This window comes from Ziziphus jujuba, chromosome 11 (assembly GCF_031755915.1).
Source record: "Ziziphus jujuba cultivar Dongzao chromosome 11, ASM3175591v1".
NCBI lineage: Eukaryota > Viridiplantae > Streptophyta > Magnoliopsida > Rosales > Rhamnaceae > Ziziphus > Ziziphus jujuba.
In genome coordinates, this window is record NC_083389.1 from 1905647 (window position 1) to 1928634 (window position 22988).

Consider the following 22988-nt stretch of genomic DNA (forward strand, 5'->3'; position numbering starts at 1 on the left):
TTTCTTTATAAATCATGAACAGCAAAGGTTTCTTACACTCAATAGCCTTATTAATATCCCCTAAACTCAAATAAAAATTGCTACTTAACCTTTCTTTTCTTTCTTTTTCTTTTTCTCTCTCAGATTGGAGCAAACCTTCAGATTTCCCTTCCTTCTCCAAGCTCTCGGGTTTTCCACTTTCTTTCCCCTCTATTTCAGTTTTTCCTTGATCTTTCCACTCAATATGAACCTTAGAAACCTTACCTTGGTCAGCAACCTCAACCTTACCTTCTTGAATGGATGGTGAAGCCGTTGGTGCCATGCTTGCTTTTTCCTTGAGCTTTTCGGCTTCTCTCCTTTGTTGCATTTGTAATTGGTCCTTGTAAACCTCTTTAGGAGATAATGGTTCTAGCTTGATCTTCTTCCCTTTAAACCTGAAAACAATACTATTTTCTCGACCAAAATGAGTAGCATCTTTATCAAATTGCCATGGTCTACCTAATAGTATATGTCCAGCAATCATAGGCACAATATCACATAAAACTACATCCTCATATCTACCTATATTAAATTTTACTTTGGCTTGTTTATTCACTTTTATTTCACCACTATCATTAACCCATTGTAATCTATAAGGTTCTGGATGTCTAATAGTTATTAAGCCTAATTTATCAACTACAATGTTACTAATTACATTTGTACAACTTCCACTATCAATAATCATACTACAAATCTTACCTTGAATTTCACATCGGGTGTGGAAGATGTTCTCTCTTTGAATTTCATCCTCATATTTGTATGCAGCAAGTACTCTCCTAGAAAGCAAGTTTAATTCAGCATTGGATGCTTCCAAGGTTTCGGGTTCATCCTCCAAGTCCTCCTCCTCTTGCTTGGCTTCATCCTCACTTTCTTCACTTTCCGATTCTAGCTCGTCATTGCCCCTTAACACCATGATTCTTCTATTCGGGTATTGGCTAGCCATGTGTCCTCCTCCCTAGCACTTAAAACACACAAAATCATGAGTTCTAGATGGTTTAGGTCTAATTTTACCTTATTCTTTGGTGCTTGGACAGATTCGGTTCTAGTCTCCTTCCTTGGCCAATTTGAACTTTCTTCTTTGGCTTTCGGCTTTGGCTTGCTTTCATAGATGGGATTGTTCCTCCAGCCACTAGAATTGGACCTTCCACTATTGGAAACACCTCTAAACCATGAGCTTACACCCCTCCTCTTAAATTGGTGCTCACGCTTAATGGCAACATGCAACATCTCCTCCAACTCCAAGTATTGTTGCAAATCTAGTTGGTTGGCTATCTCACGATTCAAACCACCAAGAAATCTTGCCATGGTTGCTTCTCTATCCTCATTCATGTTTAACCTCATCATAAGCATCTCCATCTCCTTGTAGTAATCCTCTATGGACATACTTCCTTGAGATAGGGATTAAAGCCTTTGATGCAGCAACCTATGATAATGTGATGGCACGAACCACTTCCTCATGGCTCCCTTCATTTGGCGCCATGTAGTGATCAAGTCATCACCAACTCTCCTTCGGGTGTTTTGCTCATTCGTCCACCATTGGAGTGAATAATGGCCAAACTCCATTACTGCCAACTTCACCTTTTCACCCTCCGAATAATTATGGCAATCGAATATCATCTCCATCTTTTCTTCCCACTCCAAATACGCCTCGGGATCACTTTTTCCCATGAATGGTGGGATGTTGATCTTGATATTTTCCAAATCATCATCTGTATCTTCCCTCCTATATCTTCCATGGCCAGCTCTATCTTGAACAGCAGAAGTTTCATCCATACCTTCCTCAAAGTCTCCACCGAATGGCTCCTCATCAAATTCCTCTCTTGGTCTCTCGCGACCTCCTCGTCCTCGGCCTCACTCTCCATGGAATTCTTGCTTATTTCTTGTATTCAGAATTCCTTATAAGGCTTCTAGTCTTCCCACTCTTTGATTCACATGCTCAACTTGAGCATTAACCCGCTGTATTGACTCCAAAACAGCTCTCATGTCCACTTGGTCTCCACTCCCGGCAGCTCGGGCATCGCCATGGAATGCTACGGACTCCTCCTCATTGATCCTCAAGGGTGGATCTCCTCTCCTCATTCTTGATTCTGTCATGTTAGTATAATAATGCAATAGAAATAAAATAGGACCTTACAATTTCACTCCCTTACGTGTTTTACTCAAATGAGAATTCGACACACGTGTTTGCACACTTGTTTCGGCTTTTTACCCTCTTTTAAGCTCAACACTCTTGCCTTTTTCCACTTAATGAATTATCTCAAAGTTCTAATTAAAACACCCACAAAACAGCAATTAGATCACTAGTATGTTTTAATTAAACTTATCAACAAAATAGTAGCAAAAAGTAGGCAATACCGAAAGAATCCAACAAATCCTAATTTTTTGGCTTTCTAGACAAGAAAACACAAAATAACGGGAAAACGTTGGAATTTTTGAAAACTGCACCAGATGGTAGTAGATTTTGAGTTCAAGAATAAAATTCCAGAAAAGAAAATCAATTACGAAGAAGAATCAAATTGAACTAAAATATAGAATAGTTGTTGGTTGTTGTGCTTTTTAATTCAAGTTTTGCATCAAATCCTTTAACTGATTTTAATCCAAATAATTTAAGCACCCAAAATCCAAATATCCAGCAGCAAAAATAATTTCCCAGCAACTCAAATATTGAAAAAATAATCAAAAAACCCAGCAGCTCCAACAAATTTCCAGCAAACAAATCAAACTCCAACAAACCGAAATATATTATTTTTTTTAGTCGGCTTTACCTGTTCTTTTTTTTTTTTTTCACTCACAGAACATAAACAACTGCAGTAGCAAGAATAATTACCAAAATTGCAATTCCAATTCCAAAGCAAACACCAAACCCGTGACCTCCAAATAAACACAAATGTGCAGTTTTTTTTTTTTTTTTTAAATGTTGCCGCAAACTTCTTTTTTTTTTTTTTTTGAATATATGAATGCAAATATTTAAGACTAAAACAGCAAAGAAATATCAACAAAAACCAAAATCAACAAGAACAATGATGAAAAACAACCAACAAACTAAGAAACAAAAATATGATAAAACTAGGAAACCTAATTCAACTAGGAATGATATTTTTTTTTTTTTTAAAGAGGCAGAACGTGTATGGGATGGATACAACCTTGACCTAATGCTAAAATTGCAGAATAACACACAAACAAATAAAGCAAATAAAGATAGATCAAACCTGAACAAAATTTAGCTCTGATACCAAATGATACGAACCTAGGATGACCTGCTCCTAAACTCATATTATATTAGCCCGGATCTCAATTAAGTTCAAGTTCTAATGGAATGGACCTCAACCCTAACCAACCTGTGGTTAGAAACCTTAGTATAATGTAGACGCCACAATAGGGGATGGAAAACCTATTGATAAGTCAAGCTAAAACAACCAATTCTCTAATGGTGTTTTAGATGTTCTCAAAGAACAAAGAGATAATTAATCTCACAAGTATTTTCTTAATCAAATCAAAGTTGTTTTCTTATTGATAGCTAAGCCTTTTTTATCAAGTTGACTTTGATCAATCTTTGACCTCTTTAAGCTACAAATCAGCTTCTAGATTCTTTTTAAGATGCCAAATAAGCTGAATATGAAGGCCCACACGTTGCCCATGCTTGGAAAAATAAGAAAAGGCTAATACAGTAAAATACAGTAAAGCCAGCAAGTAATACAGCAAATTCGGCCAAATTGTTGATGCTGTCTGTACAAGCCCTTTTTTATTGCATTTGAGGCTGATTTAACTTGATTCCATGACCTCTTAGGCATATGTATTGAACCCATAAAGCATTGGAACCATGCTTCCCGGACTCCAAAAATGTACCAAAACCGTCATCCAAGTCCTTATCGGCTTCCACCACTTGGATGCTTAGAATAGGCTTTGTATCTTCAAGTATGGACAAGCTCTGTTGAGATTGATTGCCCCCTGTATAAATACTCCCAGGTTGTCCTTAAATCTCTTAATTTGAGCTTTTGTGATTGGCATAGTCTTCATCCATGTCGAGTCAGCACCCCAGCAGGTTATCGGCGGAGCGGGCTTGGCCAGAATCACATCATGATGTCTGTCCGAGCTAAGTTGCATCCGATGTCCGAAGTCCAAGATCAGATGTCCGAGGCAAGGCTCCGATGTCTGAGACAAGGGTATCCAATATAAAATGTCCGATGTATGGGTATCCGATGTATCAGCCTCCACCACTTGGATACTTAAAACAGGTATTTTATCCTCAGGTATGGACAAGCCCATTTGAGAATGAATTACTCTCTGGATAAAGGCAGTAAGGTTATCCTTAAACCTCTTAGCTTGAGCCCTAGTGATCGGTCCAGTCTTCATTTGTATCGGATCAGTACCTCAGTGAGTTGTCGGTGGTGTGAGCTCGGGCAGGTTCGCATCATTGTCCATATCCAAAGAGCCAAGACCTGTTTTGAGCATACAAGCGGTTGCGGTACATTTAAGGGATCTGGGCAACATGAAATTGTTCCTATGCTTCATGGATTCAATGCATATGTTTAAGAGGATATGGAATCAATTCCAGGAAGATTCAAACCCATCCAAATAGGGGCTATACGCATAACATGAAGAATTGGCCGGTTTTGCTGTATTTTCTGCTGACTTTACTGTACTTTGCTGAGTTGGCTTTTTCTCTTGCTTCCAGGAAAGGGTAACATGTGGGACTCCAGAATAAGCTTATTTGGCATCCTAAAAAGCATATTGAAGCTGATTTGGAGTTCAAATTGGTCAAAGATTGGTCAAAGTCAACTTAGTCAAAAAGCTAGTATTTTAGTTTCCTAATTTGATTCTACTTTTTGTTTTAGGAAATTACCATTACTTTTTGGGTTTTATTTATTTATTTGCTGGAAAAATAAGTTTGGCAAGTTATGACTTTAATATTTTCATTGTATATTAATTAATTAATAATTCAAAATAAAGGAATTAATTAATCAAAATTAGATTAGGAAAGGAGTGAGAAATTTGACCACTATAGGAAACCACATGTATGGCCGGTTTTTCTCTTTAGTTTTTAGGTTTTTATTTTGTTTCCTTAGCCTATGTAAGGGCTTGTTTTTTAGGAAGAACACACCATTAATAATATTTAGAATTTATTTTGTGAGATTGAATTTCTCTTTGTTCTTTTAAACCCCTAAAACACCATTAGAGAGTGAGTGTTTTAGTTTTGACTTATCAATAGGACTTCCATCACCTATTGTGGCATCGTCATTATATACCAAGGTTTCTAATCACAGGTTGGTTAGGGGTAAATGTGACCATTAGAACTTGAATATAATTAGATTCGGGCTAAGATAATACGGGTTTCAGAGTAAGTCATCCTAGGTTCATATCATTTGGTATTAGAGCCGCCTTTTGTTCAAGTTTGATCTATCTTTATTTGTTTTTTTTTTCATGTTATTCTAGAATTTTAGTATTAGGTTAAGGTTCCTTCTATCATCATACACATTTTTCATATTAAAAAAAATAAATAAATTTCATTCCTAGTAAAATTAGGTTTTCCTTGTTCTACCATATTTTTGTTTCTTAGTTTGTTGGTTGTCTTTCATTATTGTTCTTGTTAATTTTAGTTTTTGTTGACTTTTCTTTGCTGTTTTAGTCTTACATATTTGCATTCATATATTCCCCCCAAAAAAAAAGAGAGAGGGGTTTGCGGCAACATATAAAGAAAACAAAAAAATTGCACATTTTTATTTTGTTGGTGGTCACGGGTTTGGTGATTATTTGGTGTTGGAATTGAAATTTAAGTGTTGATTCTTGCTACTGCAGTTGTCTTATATTCAGTTTAAAAAAACAAAAAAAAGAAGAAGAAAAAGCCGAGTTAGAAATTTTTTTTTTCCGATTTGTTGAATTTGGTGTTGAAATTTGTTGCTGGAAATTTGTTGGAGCTGCTGATTTGTTGATTATTTATTCAATATTTGGAGTTTTTCGAGAATTATTTTGATGCTGGATATTTGAATTTTGGGTGCTTAAATTATTTGGATTAAAATTAATTGAAGGATTTGATACAGAACTTGAATTACAAATACAACAACCAACACTATTCTATATTTTTGGTCGATTTAATTCTTGTTTGAGTTTGAAATTATATTTCCTAAATTTTATTCTTGAATCCTTAATCTCTTACCATCTGGTCCAGTTCTTCCTAATTCTGAAAATTTTCTTATTATTTTGCTTTAATTTTCCTAGAAAGCCAAAAAGTAGAATTTGTTAAATTCATCAGCATTGCTTGCTTTTTGCTATTGTTTTGTTGGTAAGTTTAATTAAAACATACTTCTGATCTAATTGCTTTTTTGTCAGTGTTTTAATTAGAACTTTGAGTTAATTCTTTGAGTGGAAAAGGGCAAGAGTGCGTGAGATTAAAATAGGGTAAAAGCCGAAACTAGTGTGAAAACATGAGTGGCGAGACCTTGATTGAGTGAAACACGTGAGGGAGTGATGTTTGGTGAGAATATATTTTATTTATGTATTTTTCATACTAGCATGGCCGATTCAAGGGTGAGATTGACACGAACCTAGGATGACCTACTCCTAAACCCGTATTATATTAGCCCGAATCGAATTATGTTCAAGTTCTAATGGTCACCTTGACTCCTAACCAACCTGTGATTAGAAACCTTGGTATATAATGAAGATGCCACAATAGGTGATGGATGTCCTATTGATAAGTCAAACTAAAACACTCATTCACTAATGGTGTTTTAGGTGTTCAAAGAGAACAAAGAGAATTCACTCTCACAATTAATTTTCTCTACAAAATTCAAACTCCCTTCTTATTGAAAAATAAGCCTTTAAATAGGCTACAAAGTCACAAAATAAAACCCTAAAAACAAAGGGAAAACCGGCCATACAAAGTAGTTTCCTATGGTGGCCGAAATTCTCACTCCTTTCCTAATCTAATTTGGATTAATTAATTCCTTTATTTTGAATTAGGAATTAATTAATTTACAATGAAAATAATAAAATAATAAATTTCCTAAACTTATTTTTCTAGAAAATAAATAAATAAAAACTAAAAAGTAATAGTAATTTCCTAAAACAAAAAGTAGAATCAAATTAGGAAACTATAATACTAGCTTTTTGACTAAGTTGACTTTGACCAATCTTTAACCAAATTGAGCGCCAAATCAGCTTCAATATGCTTTTTAGGATTCTAAATAAGCTGAATCTGAAGTCCCACACGGTTCCCATGCTTGGAAGAGGAAGAAAAATCCAACTCAGCAAAATACAGTAAAACCAGCACAAAATACAGTAAAAAACAGGCCAAATTTGAAGCTGACCGTACAACCCCTTTTTGAATGCCTTTGAAGCTGCCTTGACTTGATTCGATATCCTATTAGACATATGCATGCATCCATAAAGAGTTGGAACAATTTCATGCTGCTTGTTGTCCATATTTGCACCAAAACTGCTACTTGGGTCCGTATCGGCTTCCACCACTTAGATGCTTAGAATAGGCTTTGTATCTTCAAGTATGGATACGCTCTGTTGAGAATTGATTACCCCTATATAAATGCTCCCGGTTTGTCCTTAAATCTCTTAATTTGAGGTTTTGTGATTGGCCTGGTCTTCATCCATGTCAGGTTAGCACCCAGTGGGTTATCGGTTGAGCGGGCACGAGCGAAATCACATCATTCCCCGCCTTTTGAAAAGGATTTGTCCTCCAATCAAGATCATCACCTGCAGCAAAAGGAGTTAAATCAGCAACATTAAATGCAGCACTCATGTTATACTCACCCGGTAAATCAAGCTTGAAGGCATTCTTGTTGTTCGGCTCCAAAACTTGAAATGATCCAACCACATAAGACATAGGCTAGTACTTTTTTTGTTTGGGGAACCTCTTGTTTCTTGAGTGCAATCAAACCAAATCTCCTAGGTCAAACACTATCTCAACAAATAGTAGAAATACAAGTTCATCACACTTTTTAATATTAGCAAATAATATCTCCCAAATTTTTAAATTTCCACTAAGTAAAGCTTTTAATAATGCAGATAAAGTTTTATACAACAAAAACATTTTTAATTTCGCATCTATATAGTTCATAACCAGCAATGGTTTCTTACCCAAGATAGCCTTATTAACATCCCCCAAACTCAAATAAAATTTTTTACTTTTTCTTTCTTTCCTTTCTTTTCCTTTCTCTCTCTCGGTTTTCTCATCATTTCTCTCGAGTTTTTCCATTCTTCTCACCCCACTTTCGGCCTTCTCAAGGTTTTTCCACTCAATTTGTGTTTTAAAATGCTTACCTTGGACAGCAAGCTTGGACTTACCTTCTTGGATGGATGGTGAAGCCGTTAATGCCACACTAGCCTTCTCCTTGAATGTTTCAGCCTCCCTCTTTTGTTGGATTTGTAATTGGTCTCTATATACTTCCTTTGGAGTTAATGGCTCTAGCTTGACCTTCTTGCCTTTGAATCTAAAAACAATACAATTCTCTCGACCAAAATTAGTAGCATCTTTATCAAATTGCCATGGCCTACCCAACAAAATATGACCCACATGCATAGGAACAACATTACCCAATACAACATCCACATATGTATCAATGCTGAATTTTACTTTGGCTTGTTCATTTACTTTTATCTCAGCACTATCATTTAGCCATTGTAATCTATATGGTTCTAGATGTTTAATAGTTGTTAGGCCTAATTTATCAACTACCATGCTACTAATTACATTTGCACAACTTCCACTATCTATAATCATACTACATATGTTACTTTGAATTTCGCATCGAGTGTGAAAGATGTTTTCTCTTTGAATTTGTTCCTCATCTTTGTATACAGTAATGACCCTCCTTTCAACCAAGCTTAAGTCATCCCTTGAAGGCTGGAGTGTTTTGGGTTCCTCATGCTCATCATGTCCGACTTCTAGATCTTAAATTTCAGTTTCAGCATCACTTTCTTCACTTTCGGATTCTAGTTCTCCATTACCTTTCAACACCATAATCCTCCTATTCAGGCATTGGCTAGTGATGTCTCCTCATCCCTGGCACTTAAAACACACAATTTCATGAGTTTTAGAAGGATTAGGATCATATTTACCTTCACTTTTGTGTGCTTGGATAGATTCCGTTCTAGTCTCTCTCCTTGGCCGACTTGAACTTTCTTCTCCCATTTTTGGCTTTGGGTTGTTTTCAAAGGTAAGATTGTTTCTCCAGCCACTTGGAATTGATCTTCCACTGTTTGAAACTCCTCTAAACCGTGACCCTACACCCCTCCTCTTTAATTGATGCTCTAATTTAATAGCCACATTCAACATCTCCTCCAATTCCACATAATGCCAAATGTGTCCGAAGAAAAAAAGCAAAGCAAACGAAGCATGTCTAAAAGTAGACCAACCCCTCCGACTACTACAAAAAACACCGTCGAATTCAAAGTAGCAACATCTAATTCAAAAAGTTCACCCAATTGAGCATGTCTAGCATATTTTTTCATAGTACCAGGATCACTATAACTGACTCCATTGAGTTTGCTGCCATAGAACTGAATAGTTACACCTACTTATTTGACATTGTACTTCGATTCTGCCTTTCTAAAAGGAGCATCGACTCAACAACAATTTCGTCTCTATCTATAGAACAATCATAAATGTTTAAGCAAAAGTAGGTATACGATGTACAAAAAGTTCACGACCCTCTTTATCTCTAATAATAGGGTGTCCTAACCACCCAACAGCAATTCCATCCCCATTGTCCATTGAGCCCGCTTTGAATAAGCCATCTTTTGCTGGATTATTGCCGATGTAATCATAAAAAGCTAATTTTTCAGGAATTTTATACTAAGCTTTGGATAAACTTTGATTTTTGGCTAGCCCAGCACCAACTTGTCAATATATTTCTTGTTGAAAGTATCCTTGATCCCATTGACAACGAGTGGGACCAAATAATTCAATCGAGGTAGTTGCCGAACCATACCACATAGTTCCAACAACCACAAAAGCTACAAAAAAGACTGCAATGATACTACTAGAATGGACGGTTTCAATATTTCCCATACGTAATCCTTCGTATAAACGTTGGGGCGGACGGACGCTAAGATGGAATAGACCCACCAATATGCCCAAGGTCCCTACTCCAATATGATAAGAGGCTATTCCTCCCAGAATAAAAGGATCAAAACATTCCACACCCCACACCAGATTTACAGATTATACCATTCTGATTAGTCCATAAGGATTGGATACCCATATTCACAGACCATACAATCCTGTTACATGAAATGCGCCAAAACCAAAGCAAGCCAGCCCTGAAATAAATAAATGAATTCCAAAGATTTTGGGCAAATCCAAAGAGGGTTTTCCTGTATGTTCATCACAAAATATTTCTAGATCCCAATACACCAAATGCCAGATTCATTATAATCCTTCCAATGATAGTCTAACCGCCCCATGAATTGGTTATTCCTAAACGAGTCATGAAGAGTATAACAAACTGATACGAACCTAGGACGACCTGCTCCTAAACCCATATTATATTAGCCCGAATCTTATTACCCCTAACCAACCTGTGGTTAGAAACCTTGGTATAATGTAGACGCCACAATAGGGGATGAAAAACCTATTGATAAGTCAAGCTAAAACAACCAATTCTCTAATGGTGTTTTAGGTGTTCTCAAAGAACAAAGAGATAATTAATCTCACAAGTATTTTCTCAATCAAATCAAAGTTGTATTCTTATTGAAAAATAAGCCTTTAAATAGGCTACAAAGCCATAAAATAAAACCCTAAAAACAAAGGGAAAACCGACCATACAAAGTTGTTTCCTATGGTAGTCGAAATTCTCACTCCTTCCTAATCTAATTTGGATTAATTAATTCCTTTATTTTGAATTAGGAATTAATTAATTTACAATGAAAATAATAAAATAATAACTTTCCTAAACTTATTGTTCCAGAAAATAAATAAAGAGAAACTAAAAATTAATGGTAATTTCCTAAAAGAAAAAGTAGAATCAAATTACGAAGCTATAATACTAGCTTTTTGACCAAGTTGACTTTGACCAAATTTTTACCAAATTGAGCTCCAAATCAGCTTCAATATGCTTTGTAGGATGCCAAATAAGCTGAATATGAAGTCCCACACGTCGTCCATGCTTGGAAGAGGAAGAAAAAGCCAACTTAGCAAAATACAGTAAAGCCAGCACAAAATACAGTACAAAACAGGCCAAATTTGAAGCTGTCCGTACAACCCCTTTTTGAATGCCTTTGAAGCTACCTTGACTTGATTCCACATCCTCTTAGACATATGTATTGAATCCATAAAGAGTTAGAACCATTTCATGCTGCCCATTGTCCATATTTGCACCAAAACTGCTATCCGGGTCCGTATCGGCTTCCACCACTTGGATGCTTAGAATAGGCTTTGTATCTTCAAGTATGGCCAAGCTCTATTGAGATTGATTACCCCCTGTATAAATGCTCCTAGGTTTTTCTTAAATCACTTAATTTGAGCTCTTGTGATTGGCCTAGTCTTCATCCGTATCGGGTTAACTCCCCAGCAGGTTATCAGTTGAGCGGGCTCTGGTGGAATCAGATCATTCCCCTCCTCTTGAAAAGGATTTGTCCTCAAATCAAGATCATCACCTGCAGCAAAAGGAGTTATATCAGCAACATTAAATGCAGCACTACCACTATACTCACCTATTAAATTAAGTTTGTAGGTATTCTCGTTAATCCGCTCCAAAACTTGAAAAAGTCCATGAGCTTTGACTTTCTTTGTTTAGGAAACTGTTCCTTTTGTAAGTGCAACCAAACCAATTCTACTGGGTCAAACACTATTACAAAAAAATCTAGAAATACATGCTCCTATGGTAAAAATTACACTTTTTAAAGTTAGCAAACAATATTTTCCAAAATTTCAAATTTCCACTAAGTAAAGCTCTCAACAATGCAGATAAAGTTTTGTACAACAAAAGCATTTTTAAATTAGCATCTTTATAAATCATAACCAGCAATGGTTTCTTACCCAAGATAGCCTTATTAACTTCCCCAAAACTCAAATTAAAATTTTTACTTTTTCTTTCTTTCCTTTCTTTTCCTTTCTCTCTTTCGGACACACTCTTTTTATCATCACTTCCGGCTTTTTCTCTTAATTTCTCTCTTTTGGTTTTGTCTTTGTCTTTCTCCTCACCCTTGAGTTTAGAATACCAAGCAAGTTCGGTCTTGACCTCATGGGTAGGTGGTGTAACCATTGGTACCGTACTAGCCTTCTCTTCGAGCTTCTCGGCTTCCCTCCTTTATTGTATTTGAAGTTGGTCTCTAAATACCTCCTTTGGAGTTAATGGCTCTAGCTTGACCTTCTTCCCATTAAATTTAAATACAATGGCATTCTCTCTCCCATAGTGTATGGCATTCTTATCAAATCCCCATGGCCTTCCCAATAAAATATGACTAGCATGCATAAGTACAACATCACACAATACAACATCCACATATTTATCTATACTAAATTTTACCTTGGCTTGTTTATTCACTTTTATTTTACCACTATCATTAAGCCATTGTACTCTATAAGGTTGTGGATGTTTAATCGTTATTAAGCCTAATTTATCAACCACAATGTTACTAATTACATTTGTACAACTCCCATTATCGATAATCATACTACAAATTTTACCTTGGATTTCACATCGGGCGTGGAAGATGTTTTCTCTTTGAACATGGTCATCCTTGTATACAGAAAGTACTCTTCTAGACACCAAGTTTAATTCGGCATTGGATGCATTGAAAGTTTCGGCCTCATCCTCTAAGTACTCTTCCTCTTGCTCGGCTTCATCCTCACTTTCTTCACTTTCCGATTTCAGCTTGCCATTGGTCTTTAACACCATGATTCTTCTATTCGAGCATTGACTAGTGATGTGTCCTCATCCTTGGCACTTAAAGCAAATTATTTCTCCTGATCTTGAAGGTTTAGGATCATATTTTACCTCATGTTTAGGTGCTTGGACAGATTTGGCTTTGGACTCCTTTCTTGGCCAAATGGAGCTTTCTTCTCCTAGTTTTGGTTTTTGTCTTACTTCAAAGGTGGGATTGTTTCTCCAGCCACTTGGAATTGATCTTCCGCTGTTGGAAACTCCTCCAAACCGTGAGCCTACACCCCTCCTCTTGAATTGATGCTCCAATTTAATAGCCACATGTAACATCTCCTCCAATTCCACATATTGTTGCAATTCTAGTTGGTTGGCTATCTCACGATTCAAACCACCAAGAAATCTTGCCATGGTTACTTCTCTATCATCATTCATGTTTAACCTCATCATGAGCATCCCCATCTCTTTGTAATAATCCTCCACGGACCTAGCTCCTTGAGATAAAGATTGAAGCCTTTGATGTAGCAACCTATAGTAATGGGATGGCACAAACCGTTTCCTCATGGCTCCTTTCATTTGACGTCATGTCGAGATTAAATCATCATCAACTCTCCTTTAGGTATTGTTCTCATTGGTCCACCATTGGAGTGCATAATGTCCAAACTCCATTGCTGCCAACTTCACCTTCTTACCTTCCGAACAGTTATGGCAGTAAAAAATCATCTCCATTTTTTCTTCCCACTCCAAATAAGCTTCGGGATCACTTTTACCCATAAAAGGTGAGATGTTAAGCTTGATATTTCCCAAATCATCATCTGTATCTTCCCTCCTATATCTTCCATGGCCAGCTCTATCTTGGACAGCAAAAGTTTCGTCCATACCTTCCTCAAAGTCTCCACCAAATGGCTCCTCATCAAATTCCTCTCTCGGTCTATCGCAACCTCCTCGTCCTCGGCCTCGTCCTCCATGGAATTCTTGCCTATTTCTTGTGTTCGGCATTCCTTTTTAGGCTTCTGGCCTTCCCATTCTTTGATTCATATGCTCAACTTGAGAACTAACCCGCTATATTGACTCCAAAACAGCTTTCATGTCCACTTGGTCTCCACTCACAGTAGCTCGGGCATCGCCATGGAATGCTACGGACTCTTCCTCATTGATCCTCAACGGTGGATCTCCTCTTCTTATTCTAGAATCTGCCATGCTAGTAAAATACTACAAAAAATAAAATAAATCCTCACAATATTCACTCCCTCACGTGTTTCACTCAAACAAGGTCTCGACACTCGTGTTTGCACAATAGTTTTGGCTTTTACCCTCTTTCAAGCTCACACACTCTTGCCTTTTTCTACTAAATGAATTATCTTAAAGTTCAAATTAAAACACCCATAAAACAGCAATTAGATCAATAGTATGTTTTAATTAAACTTATCAACAAAACAGTAAGCAAAAATAAACAAATACCGAACGGAATGAAAATACCTATTTTCGGTTTTCCTAGACAAAATAAAGCAAATTAATGAGAAAACTTTGGAATTTTGAAGAACTGAACCAGATGGTAATAGATTATGAGTTCAAGAATAAAATTCTAGAAAAAGAAATTCAAATACGAACAAGAATCAAAGAGAACAAAAATATAGAAAAGTTGTTGGTTGTTGTTCTTTGTAATTAAAGTTTTTGTATCAAATCCTTTAACTAATTTTAATCCAAATAATTTAGCACTCAAAATCAAATATCCAGCAGCAAAAATAACTCTCCAGAAACTCCAAATATGGAATAAATAATCAACAAAGGAGCAGTTACACGAAATTTCCAGCAACAAATCAAACTCCTTTTTTTTTCTCTTCACTCACAGATCATAAAAAAAACTGCAGTAGCAACAATAATTACCAAAATTGAAATTCCAACTCCAAAACAAACGCCAAACCCGTGACCTCCCAATCAAAAATTCAAACTGTGTGAATTTTTTTTTTTTTATATATGTTGCTGCAAGCCCTTCTTCTTTTTTTTCTTTCTTTTTGAATATATGAATGCAAATATTTAAGACTAAAACAGCAAATAAAAATCAACAAAAACCAAAATTAACAAGAACAATGATGAAAAACAACGCACAAACTAGGAAACAAAAATAGGATAAAACTAGGAAATCCCAATTTAACTAGGAATGAATTTTTTTTTTTTTTTTAAGATGCAGAACATGTATGGGATGGATGCAACCTTAACCTAATTCTAAAATTGTAGAATAACACAAAAACAAATAAAGCAAATAAAGATAGATCAAACCTAAACAAAATTTAGCTCTGATAGCAAATGATACGAACCTAGGATGACCTACTCCTAAACCTGTATTATATTAGCCCAGATCTTAATTAAGTTAAAGTTCTAATGGAATTGACATCAACCCCTAACCAACCTGTGGTTAGAAACCTTGGTATAATGTGATGTGATTCCGCCCGAGCCCGCTCAACCGATAACCCGCTGGGGTGCTGACTGGACACGGATGAAGACTAGGCCAATCACAAGAGCTCAAATTAAGAGATTTAAGGACAACCTGGGAGTATTTATACAGGGGGTAATCAATCTCAACAGAGCTTGTCCATACTTGAAGATACAAAGCCTATTCTAAGCATCCAAATGGTGGAAGCCGATACGGACCCGGGTGACAGTTTTTGTACATTTTTGGAGTCCGAGAAGCATGAAATGGTTCCAATGCTTTATGGGTTCAATAAATATGCCTAATAGGTCATGGAATCAAGTTAAATCAGCCTCAAATGCAATCAAAAAGGGCTTGTACGGACAGCTTCAACAATTTGGCCGAATTTGCTGTATTGCTTGCTGGCTTTACTGTATTTTACTGTATTAGCCTTTTCTTATTTTTCCAAGCATGGGAAACGTGTGGGCCTTCATATTCAGCTTATTTGGCACCCTAAAAAGCATCTAGAAGCTGATTTGGAGCTCAATTTGGTCAAAGATTGGTCAAAGTCAACCTAGTCAATAAGCTAGTATTATAGTTTCCTAATTTGATTCTACTTTTTGTTTTAGGAAACTTCCATTACTTTTTAGTTTTTATTTATATATTTGGTTGACAAATAAGTTTAGGAAAGTTATTAATTTATTATTTCCATTGTAAATTAATTAATTCCTAATTCAAAATAAAGGAATTAATTAATCAAATTTAGTTTAGGAAACTTAGTTTAGGACATATTAGAATTCGGCCAAGTTTCCTAATTCCTATAGGAGTCCGGTTTTGAATTAATTTTTTAGGGTTTATTTTGTTTCTTTTAAAGCCTATTTAAAGGCTTATTTTTCAATAAGAAAAAAACTTTGATTTGATTAAGAAAATATTTGTGAGATTAATTATCTCTTTGTTCTTCGAGAACACCTAAAACACCATTAGAGAATTGGTTGTTTTAGCTTGACTTATCAATAGGTTTTCCATCCCCTATTGTGGAGTCTACATTATACCAAGGTTTCAAACCACAGGTTGGTGAGGGGTTGAGGTCCATTCCATTAGAAGTTGAACTTAATTAAAGATCCGGGCTAATATAATACGGGTTTAGGAGCAGGTCATCCTAGGTTCGTATCATTTGGTATCAGAGCTAAATTTTGTTCAGGTTTGATCTATCTTTATTTGCTTTATTTGTTTTTATGTTATTCTGAAATTTTAGCATTAGGTTAATGTTGCATCCTTCCTATACACGTTCAGCATCTTAAAAAAAAAAAAAAATTCATTCGTAGTTGAATTAGGATTTCCTAGTTTTATCGTATTTTTGTTTCCTAGTTTGTTGGTTGTCTTTTATCATTGTTCTTGTTAATTTGGTTTTTGTTGATTTTTCTTTGCTGTTTTAGTCTTACATATTTGCATTCGTACATTCAAAAAAAAAAAAAAAAAAAAAACAAGAAAAAAAAAGTTTGTGGCAACATTTAAAAAAAAAAAAAAAAAAAACTGCACATTTTGTTTATTTGGAGGTCACGGGTTTGGTGTTTGTTTTGGAGTTGGAATTGCAATTTTGGTAATTATTCTTGCTGCTGCAGTTGTTTATGTTCTGTGAGTGAAAAAAAAAAAAAAAGAAGGTAAAGCCGAATAAAAAACAAAAAAAAAAAAAAAAGAAGAAAAAAAATATTTCGGTTTGCTGGAAATTTGTTGGAGCTGCTGGTTTTTTATTATTTATTCAATATTTGAGTTGCTGGAGAATTATGTTTGCTGCTGGATATTTGGATTTTGGGTGCTTAAATTATTTGGATTAAAATTAGATAAAGGAATTGATACAAAACTTGAATTACAAGAACAACAACCAACACTTTTCTATAATTTTGTTCTCTTTGATTCTTGTTCGTATTTGAATTTCTTTCTCTGGAATTTTATTCTTGAATTCATAATCTACTACCATCTGGTGCAGTTTTAAAAAATTCCAATGTTTTCCCATAATTTTGTGTTTTCTTGTCTAGAAAGCCGAAAAATTAGGATTTGTTGGATTCTTTCGGTATTGCCTACTTTTTGCTACTGCTTTGTTGATAAGTTTAATTAAAACATACTAGTGATCTAATTGCTTTTTTGTGGGTGTTTTAATTAGAACTTTGAGATAATTCATTGAGTGGAAAAAGGCAAGAGTGTGAGAGCTTAAAAGAGGGTAAAAGCCGAAACTAGTGTGCAAACACGAGTGTCGAGACCTTGTTTGAGTGAAACACGTGAGGGAGTGAATATTGTGAGGATTTATTTTATTTTTGCAGTATTTTACTAACATGGCAGATTCTAGAATAAGAAGAGGGGATCCATCCTTGAGGATCAATGAGGAAGAGTCCATAGCATTCCATGGCGATGACCGAGCTACAGGGAGTGGAGACCAAGTGGATATGAGAGCTGTCTTGGAATCAATACAGCGGGTTAGTGCTCAAGTTGAGCATGTGAATCAAAGAGTGGGAAGACTAGAAGCCTCACAAGGAAGGCCGAATACAAGAAATAGGCAAGAATTCCATGGAGGACGAGGCCGAGGACGAGGAGGTGGTGCGAGGCCGAGAGAGGAATTTGATGAGGAGCCATTCGACGGAGACTTTGAGGAAGGTATGGACGAAACTTTTGCTGTCCATGATAGAGCTGGCCATGGAAGATATAGGAGGGAAGAAACAGATGAAAATCTTAGCAATATCATGATCAACATCCCACCATTCATGGGAAAAAGTGACCCCGAAGCATATTTGGAGTGGGAAGAAAAGATGGAGATGATATTTGACCGCCATAATTATTCAGAGGCTAAGAAGGTGAAATTCGCAGCAATGGAGTTTGCCCATTATGCACTCCAATGGTGGACTAATGAGCAAAACACCCGAAGGAGAGTTGGTGATGACTTGATTACTACATGGCGACAAATGAAAGGAGCCATGCGGAAGCGATTCGTACCATCACACTATCATAGGTTGCTGCATCAAACACTTAAATCTTTATCTCAAGGACATGGATCCGCGGAGGATTATTACAAGGAGATGGAGATGCTTATGATGAGATTGAACTTGAATGAAGATAGGGAAGCAACCATGGCAAGGTTTCTTGGTGGTTTGAATCGTGAAATAGCCAATCAACTAGAATTGCACCAATATGTGGAATTGGAGGAGATGTTGCATGTGGCTATTAAATTAGAGCATCAATTCAAGAGGAGGGGTGTAAGATCATGGTTTGGAGGTGTTTCCAACAGTGGAAGGTCCAATTCAAGTGGCTGGAGGAACAATCCCATCTATGAAAGCAAGCTAAAGCCGAAAGTCAAAGAAGAAAGTTCAAACTGGCCAAGGAAGGAGACTAGAACCAAATCTGTCCAAGCACCAAAGAATGAGGTAAAATTAGATCCTAAATCTTCTAGAACTCATGATGTTGTGTGTTTTAAGTGCCAGGGAGGAGGACACATCACTAGCCAATGCCCGAATAGAAGAATCATGGTGTTAAAGGGCAATGACGAGCTAGAATCGAAAAGTGAAGAAAGTGAGGATGAAGCCAAGCAAGAGGAGGAGGACATGGAGGATGAACCCGAAACCTTGCAAGCATCCAATGCTGAATTAAACTTTCTTTCTAGGAGAGTACTTGCTGCATACAAAGATGAGGACGAAATTCAAAGAGAGAACATCTTTCACACCCGATGTGAAATTCAAGGTAAGATTTGTAGTATGATTATTGATAGTGAAAGTTGTACAAATGTAATTAGTAACATTGTAGTTGATAAATTAGGCTTAATAACTATTAAACATCCAGATCCTTATAGATTACAATGGTTTAATGATAGTGGTGAAATAAAAGTGAATAAACAAGCCAAAGTAAAATTTAATATAGGTAGATATGAGGATGTAGTTTTATGTGATATTGTACCCATGATTGCTGGACATATACTATTAGGTAGACCATGGCAATTTGATAAAGATGCTACTCATTTTGGTAGAGAAAATAGTATTGTTTTCAGGTTCAAAGCGAAGAAAGTCAAGCTGGAACCATTATCTCCTAAAGAGGTTTACAAAGGCCAATTACAAATGCAACAAAGGATAGAAGCCGAAAAGCTCAAGAAAAAAGCAAGTATGGCACCAACGGCTTCACCATCCTTTCAAGAAGGTAAGAATGAGGTTGCCGATCAAGGTAATGTTTCTAAGGCTCATATTGAGTGGAAAGATCAAGGGAAAGCCGAAAGAGAGGGGAAAGAAAGTGGCAAACCCGAGAGCTTGGAGAAGGAAGGGAAATCCGAAGGTTTGCACCAATCCAAGGGGGAAAATAAAAAAGAAAGAAAAGAAAGGTTAAGTAGCAATTTTTATTTGAGTTTATGGGATATTAATAAGGTTATTGAGTGTAAGAAACCTTTGCTGGTCATGATTTATAAAGAAAATTATTTTAATGATCAAACTAACTTTGAAGAACTTGAATTGCCAAGTTCAATGATTTATCTTTTCAAGGAATTTGGAGATGTCTTCCCAAATGAAATTCCAAGTGGACTACCATCCAATCAAGAGGGAAAAGGTGAGCTTGCTGTCCAAGGTAAGTCTTCTAATACTCAGGTTGTGTGGAAAAATTTTAATAAAACCAAGAGTGAAAAATTTGGTGCAAAAGCCGAGAATGAGGAAGGTGAGATTGCCGTGAGTGAGAAAGGAGAAGGAAGACAAGAAAGGAAAAATATAAATTTTTATCTTAGCTTTGGTGATGTTAATAAAGTAATTATGAATAAGAAATCATTGCTGACCATGAACTTTAAAGATACTTATTTAAAGATGTCTTTATTGCATAAAACTTTATCTACATTGTTGAGAGCTTTACTTAGTGGTAATTTGAAAATTTGGGAAACATTGTTTGCTAACTTTAAAAAGTGTAATTTTTACCATAATGAGCATGTATTTCTAGATTTTGTTGTAATAGTGTTTGACCCAGGAGAATTGGTTTGGTTGCACTTACGAAAGGAAAGGTTTCCTAAACAAAGAAAGTCAAAGCTAATGCCGCCTATGGATGGACTTTTTCAAGTTTTGGAGCAGAATAACAAGAATGCCTACAAGCTTGATTTACCGGGTGAGTATAACATGAGTGCTGCATTTAATGTTGCTGATTTAACTCCTTTTGCTGCAGGTGATGATCTTGATTTGAGGACAAATCCTTTTCAAGAGGAGGGGAATGATGTGATTCCGCCCGAGCCCGCTCAACTGATAACCCGCTGGGGTGCTGACTCGACACGGATGAAGAATAGGCCAATCACAAGAGCTCAAATTAAGAGATTTAAGGACAACCTGGGAATATTTATACAGGGGGTAATCAATCTCAACAGAGCTTGTCCATACTTGAAGATACAAAGCCTATTCTAAGCATCCAAGTGGTGGAAGCCGATACGGACCCGGGTGACAGTTTTGGTACATTTTTGGAGTCCGAGAAGCATGAAATGGTTCCAATGCTTTATGGGTTCAATAAATACGCCTAATAGGTCATGGAATCAAGTTAAATCAGCCTCAAATGCAATCAAAAAGGGCTTGTACGGACAGCTTCAACAATTTGGCCGAATTTGCTGTATTGCTTGCTGGCTTTACTGTATTTTACTGTATTAGCCTTTTCTTATTTTTCCAAGCATGGGAAACGTGTGGGCCTTCATATTCAGCTTATTTGGCACCCTACAAAGCATCTAGAAGCTGATTTGGAGCGCAATTTGGTCAAAGATTGGTCAAAGGCAACCTAGTCAATAAGCTAGTATTATAGTTTCCTAATTTGATTCTACTTTTTGTTTTACGAAACTTCCATTACTTTTTAGTTTTTATTTATATATTTGGTTGACAAATAAGTTTAGGAAAGTTATTAATTTATTATTTCCATTGTAAATTAATTAATTCCTAAATCAAAATAAAGGAATTAATTAATCAAATTTAGTTTAGGAAACTTAATTTAGGACATATTAGAATTCGGCCAAGTTTCCTAATTCCTATAGGAGTCCGGTTTTGAATTAATTTTTTAGGGTTTATTTTGTTTCTTTCAAAGCCTATTTAAAGGCTTATTTTTCAATAAGAAAAAACTTTGATTTGATTAAGAAAATATTTGTGAGATTAATTATCTCTTTGTTCTTTGAGAACACCTAAAACACCATTAAAGAATTGGTTGTTTTAGCTTGACTTATCAATAGGTTTTCCATCCCCTATTGTGGAATCTACATTATACCAAGGTTTCTAACCACAGGTTGGTTAGGGGTTGAGGTCCATTCCATTAGAAGTTGAACTTAATTAAAGATCCGGGCTAATATAATACGGGTTTAGGAGCAGGTCGTCCTAGGTTTGTATCATAATGTAGACGCCACAATAGAGGATGGAAAACCTATTGATAAGTCAAGCTAAAACAACCAATTCTCTAATGGTGTTTTAGGTGTTCTCAAAGAACAAAGAGATAATTAATCTCACAAGTATTTTCTCAATCAAATCAAAGTTGTATTTTTATTGAAAAATAAGCCTTTAAATAGGCTACAAATCCATGAAATAAAACCCTAAAAACAAAGGGAAAACTGGCCAGACAAAGTAGTTTCCTATGGTGGCCGAAATTCTCACTCCTTTCCTAATCTAATTTGGATTAATTACTTCCTTTATTTTGAATTAGGAATTAATTAATTTACAATGAAAATAATAAAATAATAACTTTCCTAAACTTATTGTTCCAGAAAATAAATAAATAAAAACTAAAAATTAATGGTAATTTCCTAAAACAAAAAGTAGAATCAAATTAGGAAACTATAATACTAGCTTTTTGACTAAGTTGACTTTGTTCGATTTTTGACCAAATTGAGCTCCAAATCAGCTTCAATATGCTTTTTAGGATGCCAAATAAGCTGAATATGAAGTCCCACATGTCGCCCATGCTTGGAAGAGGAAGAAAAAGCCAACTCAGCAAAATACAGTAAAGCCAGCACAAAATACAGTAAAAAATAGGCCAAATTTGAAGCTGTCCGTACAACCCCTTTTTGAATGCCTTTGAAGCTTCCTTGACTTGATTCCATATCCTCTTAGACATATGTATTGAATCCATAAGGAGTTAGAACCATTTCATGCTGCCCGTTGTCCATATTTGCACCAAAACTGCTACCCGGGTCCGTATTGGCTTCCACCGCTTGGATGCTTAGAATAGGCTTTGTATCTTCAAGTATGGACAAGCTCTATTGAGATTGATTATCCGCTGTATAAATGCTCCCAGGTTGTCCCTAGATCTCTTAATTTGAGCTCTTGTGATTGGCTTAGTCTTCATCTGTGTTGGGTTAGCACCCTAGCGGGTTATCGGTTGAGCGGGCTCGGGCGGAATCACATCACAAACATCCCTTGTCTTCACATTGGATCCAGAACTGGTTAGAGGTATCAAAAACTGCTAATTCGTATGGAGCCATCGAACCGACCTAACCAGCAACCAGAGCTATATGCATTATATGGACAGCAAGGAAACAATTGAGATCATTCAATATGAAAGTATGAACATGATACCAAGGCAAACCCATGGATATACCCCTCTATCAACAAAAAATAGACACTATGTAACTTTATTACACTCGAAAAAAACTATACTATAGACCTTCCCTTTTGAGTGGATTATCTCAGGGAAAGGATTAATATTTGTTCTATTCTTTTAGTAATAATGGAACAATTTTGTTTGTAGGAACAAAA

At 36.0% G+C, this 22988-nt stretch overlaps 1 pseudogene; it reads right to left on the reverse strand.

Annotated features, from left to right (window-relative positions):
- Positions 1-7790: 7790 nt before the first annotated feature.
- LOC132799897 (photosystem II CP47 reaction center protein-like) lies at positions 7791-22822 on the reverse strand (annotated as a pseudogene).
- Between the last annotated feature and the right edge of the window lie 166 nt (positions 22823-22988).